The 12632-nt window shown below is 39.7% G+C and overlaps 1 long non-coding RNA gene across 1 annotated transcript in view; it reads right to left on the bottom strand.

Annotated features, from left to right (window-relative positions):
• LOC129622560 (uncharacterized) overlaps nt 1–8060 on the bottom strand; it is a 34564-nt gene extending 26504 nt beyond the window's left edge. Inside the window, exon 1 of the long non-coding RNA XR_008700063.1 lies at nt 7968–8060. This is a non-coding gene — a long non-coding RNA (uncharacterized LOC129622560). The remainder of the gene's footprint in view (nt 1–7967) is intronic.
• Nucleotides 8061–12632: the final 4572 nt, after the last annotated feature.

The following is a 12632-nucleotide window of genomic DNA, read 5'->3' as shown; positions in this document are numbered from 1 at the left end:
GCCCAGTGCTGCCAGCTATGGAGATGGTCATGGTCAAGATGACTCTCTCCCAGGCTCCTCACTGTGGACTCAGGACACCACTCTTTTGAGTCCTGAGGTCTTTTTCAACTTCTCAACTTGTTTCCAGCTCCTGAATATTGTTTCCCTTGGACTCAATCAATGCCCTGGTGTATCTACAACCAGCTTTTACTCTAGTTTTCATAGGGTTTGGCAAGGGAGCAAAAAGGAGATGCACTTATTCCTGTGGTCATTTTTACCTGGAGAAGATAATCTAATTTTTAATGTTTTATAATAGGGAATAAGTGCAACAGTCCTAGGAAAAGAATCAAGAGTAAGCATTTAGAAAGAAAGAGAGAAACCTTCTAAGTACGTCAGATTAGAGGAGTGTGGTCACCAAAGAGAACCGATCCTCTTGAATATCCACCTGGCTCAGAGGGAGGTCACCCTGCTGCTAAGCTGCTCAGGGAGGAAAACAGGTGCTGTTCCTGTGTCCAGGTTTTCTTTGCTCCCAAGGAGGACCACCCTTCAGTGTGACAGTGGGGAGGCTCCTCCCTCCTCCAGCACCCGGCAAAATAAATAAGTTCTCTTGCAAAGAAAATTCTAGATTTCCTCAGTCACACCCTACTATTTTAAAATCTATCTATCTTGGCAGAAGAAATTCCTCCCTCTGCTTAAATAAAAGCATTCATGCATAAACTCTAGGCATCTAGGCCATCAGCGGGCCAGTGTCTTCTCTTTATATAGTCTGTTGATTACATAAAGCCTGTTATTAGGTCTCTGCATCGTCTCTCTGATAAATGAAGAGTAAACAATCCTTAATACTTCCTGGTTCTTACTTCCAGGTTTTGCTTCATCTTGATTTTTTTGTCCCCCTCAACCTCCCCAAGCTGTCTGTGCCACTTCTTAAGTTGGTAATGCCTTAACTATGCTAAGGTCTCAGGCATAAGCTGACCCACCAGGCTATTGGTCACTCACATTCACCACACATTTATTGCTATTTTTGCATCTTAACTTATTGTTGCCCCAGGTGTTGCTAATGTGTATTTTTTTTCAGCTTACAAAGCATAATTTAATGAATTTTTTTGGAATTACAGATAGCTTAAAAGAAAAGAGAAAGGGGTTCTTTATATCAAAGAAAAAGAGCGTTAAAGCATCAACAATATTCCTGACAAAACCCACACTCTTCCTCTATCAATTCATAGAGTTCTGTGAACTAACTCTTGTTCTACTTCATTTTGGGTTAGAAATCTCATAAAGCCATCAGTTTCTCTACGAGACTTCTGGAAATCCTGACTCAGTGTGGTAGCACAGTGAGCTAATAAGTGTTTCTTTTATCACCCACTATGACTTTCAGATGTTTTGCACCAGACATACTCACCATTCATCCTTTGGCTAATGTTTATATCTTTTCTTTCTCCCCTGATTGTACAACTGCAGCCTCAGAGGAGCAGTTTTTTTCAAAGCTAAACTGGTAGTGGTTTATACCATTTATTTATTTTATATTTTGTTTAACATATATTATATATAATATATATGTTTAATATTTTATATTATATAAAATATAATGTTTATTATAAACAAAATATACTTTTGTTTCCTTAGTTTGTAATAAATTTCAACTGTATTTATGTAGCATTACCAAATCAAACATTGGTTGGTGGGGAGAGAGTGAGCTGGTTAGATTTTCCTTCTTTTTAATCAGAAGCTCTGAAGAACATGTCTCAGGTTTCTGGGGGCCCAGGAGATCTGCCATGATTGAGAGCATCACAGAAGACAAAGCTGTTTTGATTTCATTGAAAAATGTCTGAGAGACAGAGGCTGCTTCTATGTAGCTCTGGTAAGAAATATTAGAATAAAACTTGGGTAGTTACTAATAATAATTTAAATTCAGTTAATAAAGCTGTTATATAATACCTGTTGATCTAGTTATTTAAACAGTTGGTCTATTTTGTCTTGACGTATAATTGTAATATAAATTAAATACAATACATAATGATGTGTATCAGTAGGTTGATCATAATGTTTATTATCCAGCTTAACATTCTTTGAGAGTGAAAGAATATGCTATCAATAGTTACACAGGGTCAACTGGAATAAACCAGGACTATCTTGGGAGCATGGCAACAATTGGCCATGCTTTTATGAAGAGTGTTATTGTTGAAGAAAGCACAATTGACTGAATTGTGTTCTAAATGCCCCAAGACTGACTTGGCCATGGAGCAGGAAAATCACATCAACTTTCCCTTACTTTGTAATGAACGGCTGTTCTTTAAGTCTGAGAATAACACGGAGCAGAGAAGGACACTCCTCTGCGTGGCTATGTTGCAACCATTAGAAACATCACTGGGGAGCAGGAGGTAGTCTGTGGATGGATTTGCTTCTTCTATCAGGATCTAGTGAGGAGACGTGGCCTGACAAGGCTGCACCTCCATTTAGCTGGAGCTCCTTCCCCACGGCCACTGCACAGTGCTCCAAATGCATGAGGCGAAGAGAATGTTGAATTCAGAGATGAAAAATTAAGCAAGCACTCATCATTTTGACGATAAGCTGGTTGTGAACTTGAATGAATTCTTTTTCTCCTCTGAGCCTCAACTACTTCATCTGTAAATTAAACTGGATTGTTAAAATGTGTCTGCAGTGCAATTTGAGGGAGATAATCCATGTATTCTTAACACATAGTACATAATTCATATAATGTACAATTGTAAATAATCACATTTGCATTCCAAGTTTAAGATAATGTACTGATTTAATCGTGATCATTTCTTTGGAAGATAGAAGTAGCAGTCATTTTGGTTTCGCACTTTATGTCTATTACTCCTTCCTGTGAATAGCTCAATCCTGTCTTGATTCACAATGGCTAAAATTGTAGTGTCACAGAAAAACTTAAAAAAAAAACCTATAAGATCCTAAAGTCTCTTATGCACTTATTCAAGTTCTGAACAACTGATTGTCTTTTTTATGTAATCAGTTTCTCAATACTTAAAACAGCTTTCTGTTAGGCTGATCTAAATCACATTCATTAGAATCAAAAATTATAAAATTAAAAAAAAATACAGGTTACTAAGCAGTAGCTTGCCTTTTAAAAGGTTTGGAAAATTGAAGTACGCAGAGTTCAGTTAGAAAATAAGGAATCAAAAGATGCTACAAATCTCATCAGAAAACAAAAACCTGGAAAGGATGTTAGAGTACATGAAAGTGAAATGTGAAATGTATCCTAAAGGATAAATTTCCTATTTCAACTCATCCTGCAGTTTATATTTTGTCAGTCTGACAATAATTTGTAATCAAGCTGATTGTAGTTGACCAAATGAGATTAATAAGTGAATGAAAACATACCTTATGGTTTGATCTCTACTTTGATATAAAATAATGAGGTTAGAAAATTTGCAACTATGATTGTACTTAACTTTGATCTACCTCTATTGGTATGTGGGGTATAAGGGGAAATTATAAGGATGCACTGAAGGTTAAGTTTCGTAGATAGCTGCTCCTACATATTTCATATTTCTATAATTTCCTAGAGAATATCTTTGGTCTTTCAAGGTGCAACAGGACACCCATTTTTTCCAGAAATCAGGCAAAGTCAAACAACAGTTTCATCATTTTGTTCTTACCCTATGTGCATTCTCAGACATGTTGGATGTCTTTGTTCTGAAAGTCTTTTGCACACGGGGCACTGTTTCTCCTTGCTGCTGATAAGGGAACCAAGATGTGCAGAGAACTGACTGAGCTTCCATAGGGTGGAGCTCCTCACAGACGGATGCCTTGTCAATCCAAGTCCTGTACACTCTCTGCTAAACCAGTGATTTTTCACACTGCGTTCCTGAGTTTTAAAGACTCTTCAAATCATGACAGGAGCAATGGGGACGGAGGGAGACAAGTGCCTTCAGCCATGCTGGTTCCTGTCCCCCTGGCAGGCACACAAGCATACACGTCTACCCACACACCCAGACTGTGAGAGAAGGGAGGTCAGCGGGATTCCAGGGCCACCCTGTGCCTGTGGAGCATGTTCTCAGGGAGCTTGGCCTCTTCACCATGCTCTGCCACCACCGCCTCCCTGAGCCTCCAGGAGCACACGTGGGGCCCAGCTCTGCCAGGCCAACTCAGGGTCAGTGCTTTCTTTTCCACAGAATAAGGAAGAAGGGGAAATGTAAGAACAAATGGGGACATCAGTTTCCCACCTTCTCAGCCTCATTAATGCTGAACAGTGGAAGCCTGGGCTGCAGCACTGAGGGGTGGGAGGGTGTGGGTGGGTGTGGCAGGTGTGGCAGGTAGAGGTGTTCCTGTGGAGCATCTCAAGTTGCCTCTTAGTGACGCATGGGGCTGAGATGGGTTGTTTGGGGGTCAGCAGAGGCTGGGCTGCAGCAGGAAAAGAGAAGGAAACATTGGAAGCCAGGCTGGTCTGATTCTGGCCACGGGAAGCTGTGGACAGTTTCAGATGCTCCATCTGGCTTCCTGACCTGATTCTGTAACAGTGTTGACTTCCGTTCTAGGAAGCCATGTTCAGTAGAAGCAGCCCTGGCCATTCTTCACTGACCCCTGAGGAGCTCCCAAGGCGGGAAAGGATCAGGCTGAACTGGATGGTTGAGTTTACCTTTGTTTTCAGAGTAGACCAAGGCCTCAGCAGCACGAGGGCCAGGACATAAGCCAAAGGGATTTGCTCAGCTGGTAAAGAATCCACCTGCAATGCAGGAGACTCCTGTTCAATCCCTGGGTTAGGAAGATCACCTGTTGAAGGGTACAGCTACCCGCTTCAGTTTTCTTACCTGGAGAATTTCATGGACAGAGGAGCCTGGCAGGCTACAGTCCATGGGATCACAAAGAGTAGGGCACGACTGAACGACTGTCATTTTCACTTTTCTCACACCCACACAAAAAAAAAACAGTATGAAGAGCCCTAAAACTAACGTTGCACTGAGACTACATCACCTCATGTAGGACAGAATGGGAATGTAATCAACTATCTTGGAATATATGTGAAAGTGAAAGTGTTAGTCACTCAGTTGTGCCCAACTCTTTGCAAGACCATGGACTATATAGCCCGCCAGGCTCCTCTGTCCATGGGATTCTCCAGGCAAGGACACCGGAGTGGGTTGCCATGCCCTCCTCCAGGGGATTTCCCAACCCAGGTTTCCCACATTGCAGGTGGATTCTTTACCCTCTGAGCCATATGTAACTGTTCCACAATCTGCAAGAGCATCGCAGAGGGCAAACTGTGAAGGAAGGGATCCTAGAATAAGACATTTAACTCAGAAAATTCAGGATCATGGTTCCTTAATGGTCAATAGTCCTCACATTGACAAGTGGCTGCTGCTGCTGCTAAGTCGCTTCAGTGGCGTCTGACTCTGTGCAACCCCATAGCCGGCAGCCCACAAGGCTCCCCCATCCCTGGGATTCTCCAGGCAAGAATACTGGAGTGGGTTGCCATTTCCTTCTCCAATGCAGGAAAGTGAAAAGTGAAAGTGAAGTCGCTCAGTCATGTCCGATTCCTAGCGACCCCATGGACTGCAGCCTACTAGGCTCCTCCATCCATGGGATTTTCCAGGCAAGAGTACTGGAGTGGGGTGCCATTGCCTTCTCTGTGACAAGTGACATATGGGTCAATTTCTGACAGACAGATCAGTTAGAAACCAGTGGTTGGGTGTCGTGTGTGTCTCCCAGTGTGGGTCATGCTGGAGAAGAAACTGGGGAATTCACAGTACTGGGAACGAGGTGTGCATGCTGGTGGTCCCGGGTATATTTTTGTTCCCCAATGTAGCCCCTGCAGAGCAGGGAAGCAAGCATAACTCTCACACAAATTCACACTCCCCAACACCCATCCTAAATCTCAAGTCACCTAAGGATGAGAAAACACATTTTCATAGATTCTCTTTTAGGAATTTTTTTCTCTTCTCACAATTGCCATTCCCAGCTTGCATGAATTTTAATGCATTTAATAAATATAAGTAAGTAAGCTGTCCGTGTTACTACTGCACATACCTGCACTGTTAATAGGTTTAACAGGAGAGGTAGTCCAAGAGGTCCAGTACATTTCACAAGGTGAAATCATTAAAAAATAGGGATTAGTACGTGTTATATATATATATTTATTTATTTATTTATGTGCAGCTCTGTTCATAGTAAATATTTTGCAATGATAACTCATTTGAAAAATTTTTTAAGTTAACCAAAACACATTAGTTAGAGAATTCTTATTGGACGATCGGTAGAATTGGTTGGAAAAATGCGACCCAATAAGTTACCTTTAGACTAGTAAGAGGTCCTTTTGGAGCTGACTAGCTGTCAGATTTCCCTGGCTAAACCTTTGCAATTGACAATATGCTTTTAAGTGTTGAGGTGATACTAAGACCTAGTCAATGATTTAATTTGTTTCTCTATGTATTTAGTATATATTTGACACTTTGCCAAAAACCTTTAAAAATAAGACAGTTTTTCCACCAAATATGAATAACAGTTTTATTTAGAAAAGCTTCCTGATATCTAGACTTATGGTTTGATGATTATTTTTACAGAAAGTAAACAATATTACTTTTAATTGTGGACATTTTAGACCTAATGTATATCTGTCTAGAGTATATTTAAAAATGAATAGATTTGAATAATTAATGGAAAAATACACCATTTTTGTCTTCATTTTGTTGAAAATTTAAAATGTATATTTAGAGCTTTCAATACTATTCAGATGGATGTTCTTATTGTGCTTATATGTAACATTTTTATAAAAAAAAAAACAGAACCACTCATTAAGTGCTATTTCACAGAAAAATGAAAAATTAAGTAAAATAGTATTGATAATAGTTGAAAACTGTCACTTATGCATGAGCACAGATACAGCCTTCAAATGACTGTTGCTTTCCATCCATTTGAAGCAAAGAACCCCTCACGTGAACAAGAGACATATGCATATAAAACAGATGCTTAAAAATATATTTAGGTGGCTGCCGATGCACTTGCATCTATTTCCATTCAGGTATCTAATCTTTATGGAAGTATCATTGTCTAGTTTTTAATATAATGCCAGTGTCTTAATGGCAATTTTCATATTCTCCAATACAATTCTACATTAAGTCTTTCTATGCATTTATAGATAGATACTGTGCAATGGCATTTAGGAAACACCAAAAAGTCATCTGTCCATTTGCACATCTAGTTCCCTGAATGTCAGTCATAGACCCCAGGGAGGTTTTGAATGAGTAACATTGACCTGATTCGAAGACATCTAAAAATCTGTTTTCTTACTGGCCACACATATGGGCACCGCTGGCTTGGGGTCAGGTCTTTGCTGCCTCCTAGACCTCACTAGAATGGTCAGTGGCCTGTTAAGCATTACCATGGGAAAGTGTAGTGGGTTTTTTGAAGCTGTTATGATCTATTGGGTCAAAGCGTGCTTCATCGATAAGAAAATTTTGCTTATTTTACAGTCAGGCAGGTCTGTGGATCAGGCGAGACACCCAAAGCCTAATGAAATATTTAAGAAAGGGCTTTCTCCATGCCGACACCAATCAGTCTTACCAACCAAATAGCTGAGGCAGCTGTACGTGTTGGGATTGGGAAGGTAAGAAACAGATAATAAGACAGAATGATAAAATCATGCAAACAGAGCATTTCAGATGAAAGAAATGGGTAGACTGTCTGTGGATGGGTAATAACCCCGTGAGTGTGGGGTTTATAGGGGTATTAGTGATACAGCCTTAACCATCAGGGCATGAGCTGGGTGAGGGGAAGTGGGGTGTGTATAATACAAGCACACTTACAAGTCTTCGTTCTTTGGTGGACAAATATTTGCATGGACCCTGAGACTTAGGGAACCTGAAGGTCTGTTCAAAACCACGCCTTTCTGAACCACTGCATGTGTGCAGCAATTTCTAAAGGAGAAAAAAAAAAAAAGTTTGACAAGCCCATGTTTGTGAAAACCACTGCCAAGCAGGAAGGGCCGAGAAGGTGATTCTCTAGTTTATACTCACCTTGTTCTCTGAAGAGAGACCAAGCCCCATCCGCCATCTTCTCTCTCTGCTCAGATGCGTCCCCTGACATTCAGCCTGCTCCTTGACCTCAGGAGCCAGGATTCAGACTCAGAAACTGGCAGAGGGACAGCAAAGACACCTATTACCCATGGGGAGGAGGAAGTGAGTGCAAGGGTGGGCTGGCTCTCCCTGTGATTTCTGGGGTTTGAGAGAGCAGCAAGCTGGATCTCTCCAAGGCAAAGAGATGACCATGCTAGCAAGGGTTTCTGGCTTTCTTCCCGTAAAATGGAAATGAGACATAGTCCGATCCCCAGACTCTGGCTTTCGGAAAAGCCTTACCCTTGGCCACCCACCCCTCCCCCCGCGTGCCCCCGCGCCCATCTCCTCTACCCTCACTGCATTCATTCTAGCCCAGCCGTCTTATGATAAAAGAAGGATGCCACGCAGGGTACATTCAGGCGGATTGTCAATGTATCCGTACACATTCTCAGTCTCTGCTCAGTGTTCCATGACAACAAGGTGAGACGGCAGAGGTTATCCGAACAGCTGCTGCCTAAGCTGGAAATTCCAGGCATTGAGCACCATCTGTCTATACGTTCACAGATGTATAGAAGAGCCATCTATCAGCCTGAAGCCCACAGCTGCGTCCCCACCGGGCTGCTTCCTTCCCGGCGAGGAACAATGAGAGCTAGTTCTTCACTTTGTGTCACACAGAATGGCTGATTTGATTAAGTCCCCAACTCTCATTATGCTAGGTAGGGGTGTAGAATTTCAATGATAATCCATAATGCATGACCAGTTTGTCACCATGGCAACATAAATTCAAGGTTACTAGCTCAGACGCATAATTGGGTGTGCATTGAGTGCTGAAGGAGGGCTGTTAAAATTCTTGTCATAGAAAAGTAACATCCATCATACTGTCTGAAATTGCAAAGTACTCATAATCAGACAGAAAAATCCTTGGAGAAAAATGTTAATAAAATAACTATTACAGCCTAATAAAATTATTAAGTTTAACCACTGTGGTTTTCAAAGTATTTCAGTTAAGAAGAATGGAGTAGACATCTCATTAAACATTGAAGACTCAGATTTCACCTCCCCCACCAATATTTGCATTGAAATATGGATCTAAAGAATTTTTCTTTTCAGTGTGATTGATTGATCAAAATAAATCCCACATAATAAAATATACCACCACACATATTTATTTCGTTTTTGTATTTCATATTGGATTTTTCTTAGCTGTGAGAATATTTCCTTAATAAAATGCTCTGGGGGAAAACTAAATCTACTTCTCTGCTCTAAAATGTTCAGAATTAAATTATGTATGTTATTTGCTGTATCTCCCAAAGTAGATACATGAAAACGAAGATGGAGACAAGAAAATGAAAAAGAGTCAGAAAGAGATAAGAATGCGTTACATTATCAGCGAATCCCACCATGGTTTCATTTTGGTATTTATAATTATTCATCATAGAATTTTTGCTCAAATGTAAGGGCCAATAAAAATCCAATGCAAAATAAAATGTGTACTCTGTAAAAGGATTCCATCTTGGACCAGAATGATTATGGTAATGACTTGTTTTGGTGTCTGCCTTTGCCAATGAAGTAGAACCAGGCAGAGTTATAAATGAGCCTTGCATAAATGGCTGAGAATTAAGCAGAGTGTTATTGGAGGGGCACAGCATGGCTCACTGAAGGTCCGTCCTCAGTTTCTTTGATGGAGTGTAACCAATGCCTCCCCATGTTGTTGCCTCTTTGGATTTTAATTTGAGATGCTTTGCTCTGTGGGGTTATTGACTAGGATTTTTCATAAAACATAGCCCGTTTTAAATATATTTTCTCCTTTCACTATATGACCCAGTAGTGGATACATTTCTGAAACACCAATCTATTCTTTGTTAATGAGATTCAGCTCTTCTTTGATTCTATTGAAGAATGTAAGATTCATTGACTTAAGCGATAAGAGAATCCTGCCAAATAAAATCAGACATGGCCACACCAGCTTGGAAACACTGCTGTGCTTCTGCATAGACCTCTCAGGAAGAGAGACTGCTTGATCCTGCATTCATCTTCATATTGCATTTCATGCTTTCTTCTCCAGCGACACTCCAGGATATGCGCAAAGTCACTTCTTTTCCTGGATATCAGATCTGCTATCATTATAGAATAACTAAAATATTAGGTAAAGGCACAAACAAAACTAGTTTTCAGGCAGCTGACATTACATTGTAGATATCATTTACCTTCTAGAATTTCTAGCGCTGTCCTCAATTTTCTACAAAGCCGAGTGAGATTAGATGATGTTTTAAAGTCAAAACCAGAGATTTATTCTTTAAATGAAGATCACATCCCCAGGACCTTTGCAATGCTTTAAAGTCAAAAATAAGAGAAAAGCAAGAATCAAAATCAGATGACCTAATTCAGAATATAGGTGTAATTTTATATATTTTTTTGCATTGTGTTTAATCATCCTAATGGCTGTGTCCTTTGGAATTTTTTTTTTTAATTGAAGATACTTTGTGCGGGGCAATTTCATTTGAAATATGAAGGGGTTTTGTTCTGAAAGAGCTTGCTTACAAAAGTCACATCTGGAAGTATATTCAGCATCAACTGCACACATGTAAGTCCAATTAACATCACGAAAGCTCAGGAAAATATCCCCTGCCAGCCAGCTGAGGGGGAGGGGCAGCCGACCGAAGAAAGAGGTTTGTGTCTCTGATTTAAATACAAGTGACTTTGTGGAGAACACCAGCTTGGGCTCAAATGAACGCCCATTGTGGAGAGCACTGAGTCTGCAGACAGAAGAGTTTCTGATTTGATGCTCACGGAAGCACCGCCGTAATCAGGAGCAAATACTGATCTCGGATGTTTGGACTAGAAGGAAGTCTCTGCAAACTGTTAGGGTGTGAGTCAAATTTAGTTTTTAAATCCTCTAAAGTAATTTAAAACTTTATTATTTGAAGAGTTTGGCTTTAGTTGAATGAAAGAAACAAACTGATCAGCACTAATATGTACTGATTCAAAACATCCTATTGACTATTATTCAAAATTCTTTATGCCATATAGACTCATTATAAGAAAAAAACACTTTTAATTAAACAAAAAGTGTAACCATCAGTAATGTGAATTTTGTCATAACCAATATTGCATTTTCAGTTATTCTTTTAAAAAAACTGAATGGCCATCCATGTTTTTGTTCATAGAATTAGAGATAGTGGAGATATTACAATATGAGTGACTCAGGTTCATTGAGTCTCAAAATTTTCATCAGAAAATCTATTTTCCTGATTGAAAACATGCTGCAGTTAATTTTCATTTTTAACAAGCTACAGTTTGATTTTAGTGAATCATTCCAAGCCTGAAAAGATTATGAAATGAACATATGATAAATATCTATGAATAATAATGTATCAAACCTTTAAATAAATTGTGAGACAGGAAGATAAAAATTCTTCATGTGTTCACATTCAGAAGGAATTCTAATGCTCTAATTCTAATTAACACCAGTTAAGTAAAAGGTACATATTAGCTGAAAAGAGTAAGCAAATAAATGTATTGCTCGTGAAATCCACTATACACACACACCAAGTCAGGCCTTCAACCTTCTCATCATTTCCTTCTGCATTTGATTGTTGTTTTTAATCACATCATACTCTGAGGCTTTTCCATTCATTGGTTAGCTTTACAAAATTCAGAAAAACTAACACCCAATATAGTTGGATATACTTGCTCTGAAAACCTGTTAAATGTGTGAAGTATATTTTTTATACATATGATGAAGACTGTTAGCAAGTTGCTTTCTGTGAGATATACTTTAGTAATATGATATTTTAAAACTTTTGGAAGCCATTATCTATAGCACTTCCAGAGGATGTGTTATATTCAAGTTAGCAAAAAAATATATCCCCCAGTGTACATGCACAGATGAGTATGTGCATAATTTATCTATGCATCTATGTATGATCCATTCATGTATGCAAATCTAAGAGTACCACTGCTGCGTCTCCTTTATCCTCATGACATATACATACACTTGCATTTGTTTTCTTGATTCTGTGGTAATTAGATACAAAGTTACATGTAGTAATCTGAGGACTAGCTCTGATTCATACACATCTCCATTTCTTTCAAGTTACAGTTGAGAACAAATACAAGTCGACCCTGATCTTTCATTTTCTGTGTGGCATTTAGCATGATCTCTATGACATGGTGGGCTTCCCTGGTAGCTCAGCTGATAAAGAATCCACCTGCAATGCAGGAGACCCCGGCTCAATTCCTGGGTGGGGAAGATCCCCTGGAGAAGGGATAGGCTACCCATTCCAGTATTCTTGGCTTCCCTGGTGGCTCAGATGATAAAAAATTCGCCTGCAATGTGGGAGACCTGAGTTCGATCTCTGGGTTGGGAAAATCCCCTGGAGGAGAGCATGGCAACCCACTCCAGTACTCTCCAGAATCCTGGAGAATCCCATGGATAGAACAGTCTGGAGGGCTACAGTCCATAGCGTTGCAAAGAGTCAGACATGACTGAAGCGACTTAGAACACAATGTATTCCTCAGAATAACAAAGTGCACTTAACTATCTTAAACAATTAAGTGCCTATTCATCCAGATAAATGCCAACCAAAAATCAAATTTTTTTTCTTTGGCAGTGCCAATGGCTTG

Source organism: Bubalus kerabau, chromosome 11 (genome assembly GCF_029407905.1).
Source record: "Bubalus kerabau isolate K-KA32 ecotype Philippines breed swamp buffalo chromosome 11, PCC_UOA_SB_1v2, whole genome shotgun sequence".
In the NCBI taxonomy this organism is placed as follows: Eukaryota; Metazoa; Chordata; class Mammalia; order Artiodactyla; family Bovidae; genus Bubalus; species Bubalus kerabau.
The sequence above is the reverse complement of the archived record's forward strand: the minus strand, read 5'-3'. Positions and strand labels throughout refer to the sequence as shown.